This window comes from Danio aesculapii, chromosome 5 (assembly GCF_903798145.1).
Source record: "Danio aesculapii chromosome 5, fDanAes4.1, whole genome shotgun sequence".
In the NCBI taxonomy this organism is placed as follows: Eukaryota; Metazoa; Chordata; class Actinopteri; order Cypriniformes; family Danionidae; genus Danio; species Danio aesculapii.
The window spans coordinates 22,940,521-22,952,292 of NC_079439.1; positions in this window are offsets into that span (position 1 = coordinate 22,940,521).

The following is an 11,772-nucleotide window of genomic DNA, read 5'->3' on the forward strand; positions in this document are numbered from 1 at the left end:
TTTGTTGTTGTTGTTTTGCTTTGCTTTGTTTTGTAGATGATGCTTCGACTGCATTCATACAAACTGATTCAAACGCTCTAAAGAAAAAAAGTTCTGTTGTTTCAAATAAATTGAGGAGCACAACGGCACACTATCCTGGGTCAACTTTTAAATGAGCACACTCTGCTGTGTTTAGAGTACTACTGCACAATATACAAGTGCCAGAAATTTACTGCAATATACTCAGCTGTTGAAAACAGTCACAAGTATTTTTATTTTTAAAAACACATCATTTTAATAAGAGTATTTACAGATTGCTCTCCACACACAAGATAGTGATGTGCATTTAGCCACATTGCACATTAAAGTTGCTGACACATTAAGGTCACAATAATAAAACAAACATGCATGTCGGCACTGATAGCCTCATTTTCAGGTTCTGTGTTTTGGCATATTCATCTGTTCCATGTGCTTTTGTCTGTATTATGTGATTCCTTTGTTCTGTTTTCCCGCCATTATTGTGTATCCATTAATTCCACCTGTGTCTCTCCCCTGTTTGTAATTACATTGAGTCCCATGTATTTATACTTCTCTGGTTTTGCTCAGTTTTGTCTGGTCTTGTATTGTCAAAATCCACGTTTCATGTGTTCCCGTTTCCTACAGTTTGTTAATAAATGAAAGACATTTTTAAATACACCTGTTTCTTGTGTGTTTGTGTGTGTGGAGCACTCGTGACACTCATAGCTGATCGCCGAAAGCAACTGCACATTGGTTTTCTTAAGTTAAAATACTCTCTTTATTTAACAACACTTCTCCTCAACTACTGCCCTATCTAAAAGGCAAATGCTTTAAAACATAAATCTGAAAAAATAAAAACATGTATGAATGGTAATGACAAAATAAAGAGCAGTGCATGGTATTAAAATTCATTTTTAAAGTCTGTGAGACCCTGAATTTTTTTTAAAAGTGTGAGAATGTATGTTGATGTACTTTCAATGGAAATGGAACATTGATTGAGGCGAGGCTTTCTTATGCGCATCATTCCCTTGATCATTCCCTCATAGCAAACTAACTGTAAGAGGGGTGTGGTTAGGAATATTAATGCAGTCTCTTTTGATAACATCAAGTTAACATCAACAGAGAATGACCGCCACTCCAAATGCAGAAGCAAATATTCAGATTTGATCACAGATTACCAAATTAAACTCTTTTTTTTTTTTAACAGAGGATTAACTTGCATGGATTAATTATTAGTTTTAAAAATAACTAGGCAAGCTGGCAAAAAAAAAAAAAAAACATTGCAAATAAAAATTTTGATTTCATGCTAACTTTAAGCATGTATGTCTAGAGAAAGTAGAGTTATTGCTGTACTGCTCTGTGCTGACAGATAAAAACCTGACCTCCTGTTCCTACAAAAATGAAAGTATGGTTTATTTAATTTGTATCTTTATTATTTTATTGCATCCATCATATATTTGTAATAAAAAAAAACTCAAATAAAACAACAAAAATACAAGTTGAACAAGTGAAACAAAGGTGATTTGTTTTGTGAATCATACTTTACCAAGGCAATTGAGGACCAAAATTGTTGTGTTATTTGGCTTTAACCTTATATAAGTTATAAGGGTAAGACTATATAATAGCGGCACATTTTATATGATTTAAGCATTAGCAAATAGTTAATTCATTAGTTAAGCATTAACTCTACATTACAATACATTAGTAAGCTGTTTATAACTACAGATACAAATGCTGTATTTCTGACTTAGAAACGCATGTATAACGTGCTTAATGATTGTGTTTTCATACTTTGTTAATGATAAATAGTTCACTACTAAATTAAGTATCACATTATTTACAAACCATTTGTATTTAAGAGAAGTAGATGGTTTTAAGACCATTTAGAATGAGTAAGTAAATGATTAATAATCTATACAAGTGAACATTTATACATCCTGATTCACAACTGCTATTTTTACACTGCTCTGTACAACATTGCTACCTCAATGACAAATGTTTACATGTACAGTATTTATATCTGCTCCAATATTTGCACAACATCCGTGGTGTACTGACCGGCATTACTGTTTCTTGTCTGCACTGACTTATTTGCACTAAATGAGCACTTTGCGCTCTTATTCTCATTTCATCTTATTTTAATTAATTCTCTAGATTTTTTATAGTAGTGCATTGGCCTGTGTAATGTTGTCAAATTATGTTGTTTGATGTGGCACCTTGGTCCTTGAGAAAAATTGTTTCGTTTCACTGTGTTCTGCACTGTATGTTGTTGAAATGACAATAAAGCCAACTTGACTTGATAATTTAATTCTTTATTTGTCAATTATAAGGGATTTAAAAAGCACAAATAGTCCTCACCTTAGATTAGGTGACAAAACTGCACGAAGTTGAGTTAATAAAGCATTTATTAACATACAGAGTAACCATCACTATAGGCCCAAAACTTAAGATGTACCGTTATAAGTTAAAAGTTGGGTCATTAATGATCTTTTCTGTTGTTTTAGGCTTCAGCAGGCTATCAGCTTTGTGATATTTAATTTGGGTATCGTATCAAAGCCATACTGTTGGTACTGTGACAAAACTAGATTATAGAGTGAGAGCAGCTGATGATAAACAGCCTTCTCCAAAATTTTACATCTGAAAGAAAAATAAGATGAACATTAGCTTTTATTGAATGAACACACACAAATAGTCACAAATCTCTCTCTCTCTCTCTCTCACACACACACACGCGCACACGAGTAGCCAGCCAAAATCTGCATTTAACAGCCAGCGCTTGTGTATTAAGTCTGTAACCACAGTAACCCGAGCAGATGTTTGGCCACACCTGTGCTGTGTTTGCTGTTTACTGTTTATGTGTTTGTGTTGTTCCGCGCCATTGCAGGTGAAACTGATCTCTGTCCAAATGGATGGCATAATACACACATTTACACACGGCAGGGCGGGTTGCAAAGACACACTAATACACACGCATTGGCACACGGAGCGCTGGAGCATGTCCAGTGTGGCCCTCATTATGACAGGTGTTGCAGAGTCACTGGAGCGAAGCCACTTGAGTGGGACACGCTAACTTCTCTGCATTTACTCTCTCTCTATCTGTCGAAAAATCCGACTGTAACAGCTGTTAGCAGAGAGCAGCCACGTGGTGTGTGGGTGTGTGTGTGTTTGTGTGTGTGTGCTGGTTTAATACAAGCGATAGAGAATAACACTGTGGCTGCATCCCAACTGACACTACTCATGCTGTGTTAAAATTCAGGAGTGCTAATTCTCCATTGGCTGATTTTGAAATGTCTAGCATGTCTGACAGCTTATTAAAACCATTTTTTATCATGAAACAAATGATTTTAAGACAAATTAATTTGCATTCAAGTGTGTGTGTGTGTGTGTGTGTGTGTGTGTGTGTGTGTGTGTGTGTATTGTATAATAATGCGTGTATACTTATTTTTAATAACTGATTTATTTTATCTTTGCTATGATGCCAGCACATAATATTTTACTGGATATTTTTCAAGACATTTCTTTACAGCTTAAAGTGACATTTAAAGGTTTAACTAGGCTAATAAGGTTAACTAGGTAGGTTAGGGTAATTAGGTAAGTTACTGTATAACGATGGTTTGGTCTGTAGACTAACGGAAAAATAATAATAATTTTGACCTTTTGACATACATACATATATATAACCCTTACTAGTACAGGTGGGGCCCACTTTTGCCTTCAGAACTGCCTTAATCCTTCATGGCATAGATTCAACAAGGTACTGGAAATACTCAGAGGTCCATATTGACATGATAGCATCACATACTGTAGCTACTGCAGATTTGTCAGCTGCAGTTCATTATGCGAATCTCCCATTCCACCACATCCCAAAGGTGCTCTATTAGATTGAGGTCTGGTGACTGTGGAGACCATTTGAGTACAGTGAACTCATTGTCATGTTCAAGAAACCAGTCTGGGATAATTCGCGCTTTATGACCTGGTGCATGATCCTGCTGTAAGTAGCCATCAGAAGATCGGTACACTGTGGTCAAAAAGGGATGGACATGGTCAGCAACAATACTCAGGTAGGCCGTGACGTTGATACGATGCTCAATTGGTCCTAATAGGCCCAAAGTGTGCCAAGAAAATATACACCACACCATTACACCACCACAACCAGCCTGAACCATTGATACAAGGCAGGATGAATTCATGCTTTCATGTTGCTTACACCAAATTTTGATCCCACCATCTGAATGTCGCAACAGAAATTGAGACTCATCAGACCACGCAATGTTTTTCCAATCTTCTATTGTCCAATTTTGGTGAGCCTGTGTGAATTGTAGCCTCAGTTTCCTGTTCTTAGCTGACAGGAGTGGCAATCAGTTTGGTCTTCTGCTGTTGTAGCCCATCCGCCTCAAGCTTTGATGTGTTATGCCTTCAGAGATGTTCTTCTACATACCTTGGTTGTAAGGAGTGGTTATTTGAGTTACTGTTGCCTTTCTATCAGTCTGGCCATTCTCCTCTGACCTCTGGCATCAACAAGGCATTTGCGCCCACAGAACTGCCACTCACTGAACATTTTCTCTTTTTCTGACCATTCTCTGTTAACCCTAGAGATGGTTGTGCATGAAATCCCAGTAGATCAGCAGTTTCTGAAATACTCAGACCAGCCCGCCTGGCACCAACACCCATGCCACGTTCAAAGTCACTTTAATCAAACTTTCTTCCCCATTCTGATGCTCAGTTTGGACTGCGGCAGATCGTCTTGACCATGTCTACATGTCTAAATGCATTGAGTTGCTGCCATGTGATTGGCTGATTAGAAATTTGCATCAACGAGCAGTTGGACAGGTGTACCTAATAAAGTGGCCGGTTAGTGCAAACTGTAATACAGATTTTATTAATGATTTGACGTGTTTAGAAACACATGTCCATCCTTTCATCAGTCTGAAGATGCACTTGCATGATTAGAAACCTACAGGAGCTGCCGGAGTGCTCGTCGAGTGGACTGACCTTTGATGGCTACCGCATACAATGTGCAAAATTGAAATAAAAATGACCTCACCTGGGTTTTTTTTGCTATATGATAAGAGATCTTAGATTCTGAAGTACTTAGGATGGATACGTGAGCAGGTGCACTGGAATGTAGTGCATGACTACACTGTAAGTGAGCAGCACAAAGTGTGTTTCTTTCAGTTGGAACATGGTGCGAGAATAAAAGACTTTCCTTAACACCTTTTCACAAACCAAAGCTTGATAAAGAGCCTCACTTTGTATGCAAAGACCAGCTCCTCACAAAGGTATAGTAACCAGTTTAATTACCCTAATGACTGGAACGATCTCATGGGTGAGCGAGGTCACAAAGACCTGTTTAACGGAGCAGATATAGTGCTGATCAGGCGCTGTTATAAAAACCCTAATCAGAGCGGCTCTTTAAGAAGTGAAATAAAACGTGATATTACGGATCTTATGAAAATGTTGAGTTGGTTAATAATTCGTGCTCTTATGCTTGTGTACGTCAAAGCAATGTACTGTAGAAAATCCATGAAAAGGAATGAATGCATTCAACTAATCTAATCAAAAATGACATTACACACATTTATGATGTTGCAAAAGAAATAAATGCTGTTCTTTCCAATGTTCTGTTAATCAGAGAATCCTGGAAAATGGTTTTCAACAACATATTAAAGGCCACTGCCTCCGCTTTGATAATAGAAGAAGAGAATGCCTCAGGAGAAGCAAATTGGCATAATCAAGTGATTTTGAAGAATCAAAGAATCAAATAACACTGAAGATTAGTGTAATGATGTTAAAAATTCAGCTTTGACATTACTAAAATAAATTACATTTTAAAATATATTTTACAGTATTAGTTCTCACAACATTTGATCCAGAGTTCTTAGACTCAACTAAAACCATAAGGCAATATATATATATATATATATATATATATATATATATATATATATATATATATATATATATATATATATATATATATATATATATATATATATATATATATATATATATATATTGCCTTATGGTTTATATATATATATATATATATAAACAATTAATATAATAATAGTAATAATAACAATAATAATAATAACAATAACAACAATTAATTTAGTAATAATAACAAAAATAACAATAATTAATATAACAACAACAACAATAATAATAATAATAATAATAATAATAATAATTATTATTATTATTATTATTATTATTATTATTATTATTATTATTATTATTATTATTATTATTATTATTATTATTATTATTATTATAACAACAATTAATATAATAATAATAATTCATTCATTCATTTTCTTTTCGGCTTAGACCCTTTATTAATCTAGGGTCGCCACAGCAGAATGAACCGCCAACTTATACAGCATATGTTTTACAAAGCGGATGCCCTTCCAGCTGCCACCCATCACTGGGAAACATCCATACACACTCATTCACACACATCCACTACGGAAAATTTAGCTTCCCCAATTCACCTGTACCATCTTTGGACTTGTGGGGGAAACCGGAGCACCCGGAGGAAACCCACACCAACACAGGGAGAACATGCAAACTCCACAAAGGAATGCCACACACAGGCATGCCAACTGGCCCAGCCGAGGCTCGAACCAGCGACCTTCTTGCTGTGAGGCGAACTTGCTACCCACTGTGCAACCGTGCGACCAATAATAATAATAATAATAATAATAATAATAATAATAATAATAATAACAACAACAACAACAACAACAACAACAACAACAACTAATATAATATTAGTAATAATAATAATTCATATAATAATAACAACAGCTATTGATCTAATAATAACAATAATAATAATAAATTAATACATGAATTAATAACAATAATAATAATAATAATAACAACAACAACAACAACAACAACAACAACAACAATTAATATAATATTAGTAATAATAATAATTAATATAATAATAACAACAACAGCTATTGATCTAATAATAATAATAATAATAATAAATTAACACATTAATTTATAATATTAATAATAATAATAACACAATAATAATAATAATATCGATGATAATAATAATAATAACAATAACAATAACAATCATCATCATCAATATCATTTCTTTATCATTATCCATTAGTTAATTTTAGTTACTGTATTTACTAAAAAGAACAAACAATGAAATCAATTGCAGCATTTATTTACAGTATATTTGTTAATGCTCTTTACTGAAAATAAAGTCATTCATTTTTAGTTCCTGCTAATTCGCAGTACATTAACTAATGTTAACAAGCACAACTTTGCATTTTAATAATGCATTAGTTAATGTTGCACTATGACAGATAAACACTTCACAAGTACTGTTTATTCTTTGTTCATTTTAGTATTTACATTAACTAAAGGAATATAGTTGTAAAGTGTGACCATTATACCTTAGGTACGTCTACAGAAATTGACTTTCAGATACTCAATAAGTTAAAAGTGTCACAACAAGTCTCCGAATTCCCTACTCCGCAGTGCTGCATTTAAATCGGCCAATGATTAAATCTCTTTTCAGATGAATTCACTCGTTAGAACAGCTCTTCAAAAAGGAGTGTCAGCTCATCAAATGAAGAGGAGAAGAGGGAATCACTTTCACTTCTTTTTTCCCCTCTTCTTCCCTGTTTTCCGCCGATGAGGTCATAATGGCAGTGTTTCCTCTAGAGTCAAGTCATGACAGCAGGTCTCACTCTCTTTCATTCACATATTACCTCCATTCGTCCATCCATCCATCTTCCTCCTTCACCCACAATACTCTCACTCATTCATCTCTTTTCAGTCTCTCAATCTATTTCTCTCTAATACACACTATAGTGAAAATGGAGAGACTTTGCTTTGCTTCAAGAACACTCTTCATCTTTTTCCCATTCGATTGCTTTTACCGTTTCCTTTTTTTATGCTCTCTGTCCTTTCATTTGCCCTTATCCTCTTTTTTTCCCTTCTTAACACGCTTTAACCCCAATTCTCTCTCTCTCCCATTCTGTAGTTGTTCTTTATGCTAAGCTGAGCATATTTAAGTAGAGTGAGTTAATAGTCTGTGACTCTAGGGTTTAGATTTGGTAATATAAGCTGTAAGGATGACTGAGAAAAGAGGATGAGGCTTTTAAAGAGACAGAGACTTACACAAATTCTGCAGACTCAACCAGGACTGTTCGCTGTTCAGAAGTAAGCTGAAAATATCTTTCAATTGCTGAAATTGAACTGAGAAGGTAAAGAGGATGCAGAATTTTGAGCTTGATTCAAAGATGAGGAACTGAAATGGGGAAGAAATAATAATAAACATATGGGGTGTTGAGGGCGCCACGGTGGCGCAGTGGGTAGCTCGATCACCTCACAGCAAGAAGGTCGCTGGTTCGAGCCTCGACTGGGCATTTCTGTGTCGAGTTTGCATGTTCTTCCTGTGTTTGCGTGGGTTTCCTCTGGGTGCTCCGGTTTCCCCCTCAAGTCCAAAGACGTGTGCTATAGGTGTATTGGGTAGGCTAAATTGTCCGTAGATTTAAGAGTGTATGGGTGTTTCCCAGTGATGGGTTGCAGCTGGAAGGGCATCCGCTGCGTAAAACATATGCTGGATAAGTTGGTGGTTCATTCTGCAGTGGCGACCCCAGATTAATATAGGGACTAAACCGAAAAGAAAATGAATGAATGAATGAATAAATATGGGGTGTTATCATTTATAGAAACATTGTAATTAATAATTTTTTAACAATGTACAATTTTGGTTTTATTCTTCATACACCGTAAAAAAATATGCGTGAACTAGCAGTTTTCCATATTTTTTTTACATATTTTTATTAGAATTTTTTCCCTGTTTATTTATTTATTCATTATGGGATCTTGATCTTTCTTACAACCACTTTTAACCTTAAAAAGTTTTTAAAAAGTGACTTTTATTGACATGTTTAATAGTTTAAAAGTGATATATTGTCTATGTTGGTGTTGTAAATTACGGTAGAAAAGCAGTGTAATAAACTGCCAGTACATTATCTGTTATTTTACAGACTTAATTCTCTATATATGATTTCTTATACCTCATATTATTTCAAACTACTAAAATGTCAATAAAGTCACTTTGCTAAACTGTAGAGTTGAACTTTCAACATCAAAAGTCGACAAAGCAGAGATCAAGGTCCCATAATGCACTTTAATATAACACTTTAATATTATACCATTAAAAATATGATAGAGATATTTCTAAATTTACAGTAAACTACTGTATTTTGTACATTTATAAAATGTTAATACACCAACATTTTGATGCATTACCATAAAAATTGTACATTTGTAATATGGAGACAAAATATGAAAAAAGGTAGGTGGTGAGAAACTCTCATTAAGAGCCGAAGGACATCTCAAACAGCTTTAACACACACAAAGAAGTAATAAAATATATTAGGCAATCAGTGTCATTCGCACAACTGCTAAACACCATCATGGTAACGAACATGCCACTGAAATAATGCAATTAGCATTGTCTACAATAGATATAACTAATATATATATAATACATATAACTGATGAAAAAATAAATAAATAGAACCAAATCACTTCAACAACAAAAACAGAATGTAGGGAATACTGTGAAAGTTAATTTTACAGTTATTCAGTGTACAGTAAAAAAAACTTACTGTTTTTGATGTAACAGCTTTTTACTACAGCATTTTTAGTGTTTTATTACCATTTTGGATTTGAGTCTTTATTGTCCCCGTGGTGCAATTTGTTTAAATCGCAGTAGCCGACACAGATCAACACTTGAACAAACATAGAAATAACAATAAACAACAAAATTAATCATGATCAAGTAACATATTATTTAAAAACAAAAAAAGCTTGACGAGTAACTCAACTGCAGATGGAACAAATGAATGCAAATGTCTGTTGAACCTAGCCCGTCTGGAATAAGTATACCTTCTGCCTAATGGCAGGAGGCAAAACCTAGAAAAAGGTGGGTGGTTCTCATCTGCTAAAACGGACATAGCCCTCTGTATGACTCTCACCTCATAAACCTGCCCAATGCTGTTAAGATTTGTGGCCAAAATCTTTTGATATAGGTCAACAAATTTTGTAAGTCTGTCTTTACTCGTCACCCTCAAATAACCATACAAGCATATTACTGCAGAAGTTAAAGGAGACTCAATAAAAGAAGAATAAAATGTCCTAAGAAGAGGCATATCTAAATTAAATCCCTTCAACTTCCTCAAATAGAACAATCATTGATTTGCCTTTTTACATATACAATTGTTTTGGCCTCAAAGTTCAGTTCATCATCCAGGAAGGTGCCCAGGTATTTGTACTCACTCACGGTCTCAACAACGAAACCACTTGAAGTAGTAGTAGTGGTAATAGCATTAGAAATAGAGCTACGGCGAAAATCAATAAGCATCTCTTTAGTTTAAAGAGACATTTAGACATCTAGACATTAAATATGAGTCTATGCACCAAGCAACAAAGTTGTCCAGCACTGGGCCATGACCCCCCCTCATGATCATGCAGAAAACTGACAATGACATAATCATCAGCATACCTATTTATATATCTTGATTCAAATGTACTCTGACAGTCATTAGTATGAAGTACAAACAATATTTTTACAGTGTGTGTATAAGCATGTTGTCACTGTTTTCCAGAAATCATGCTTTTGTAGTTTAGCAATAACACATCAACATTGTGTTCTAACTGGTCAGTTATGATTGCTCTTCTTACAATGCATGACAGAGTCAAATTGCCGTTTTAAAAGGCTTCCTAAGTCCTGTAAGACAGTGAAAACGGTGTCGATTTTACCATATCAATTCAAACCCAAGACCAACAAATAAATATCAGATGGTGTGAACATCCATTGCAAGCACAACTTGAGCAGGTCATTTCTCTTTAGTAAATTTAGAAAACAGTGAGATTATTATCACAAATTCTCTCATCATACATCATAAACACAGATATCACTTAGGACATACATACAGTAGGTTTGTGATTAGTTTGTGCATAAAGTGTATAATTGCTTTGTCTCAATATTTAATGTTTGAGTGGAGGTTATTCATAGGAAGCCTTTAAAGACCAGAGGTTGACATTATTCAGATTTGTTATGGACTACACGGATCAGTTAAGCTGGAATTGCTGTCAAAGATAAAATTTTGGTATTGGGTTGAGTGAAAAAGGGAATATAAACTTATATACAGCTATTTTTATAGTGCCTGTACTGGGTTTATAGTTATTACATTATTCCAGTTCAAATTTGAATTAAGCTTTTAGGCACGGGTAGTTTGGTTTCAATTCCAATGTGTTGATATACTTATAGTCAAAGTCAGAATTATTAGCCCTCCAGAATTATCAACCCCCTGTATATTTTCTCCCCAATTTCTGTTTAACAGAAAGAAGATTTTACTCAACTCATTTCTAAACATAATAGTTTTAATAACTAATTTATAATAACTGATTTCTTTTATTTTTGCCATGATGACAATGCATAATATTTTACTAGATATTTTTGCAAGATATTAGTATTCAGCTTAAAGTGCAATTTAAAGCATTAACTATGTTAATTAGGCAAGTTAGAGCAATAAGGAAAGTAACACTGTAACAGTGGTGTGTTCTCTAAACAATCATTGTAGAAAAACATTGCTTAAAGGGGTAATAATGATGACTTTAAAGAGATGGTCCAGAGTGTATTTTTAAGGCTTGGTTGTGTTAATGGGGTGCAAAGCATTGTGTGCTCATGCTTCATCATGTTATTTTTTTTATATATCTTAC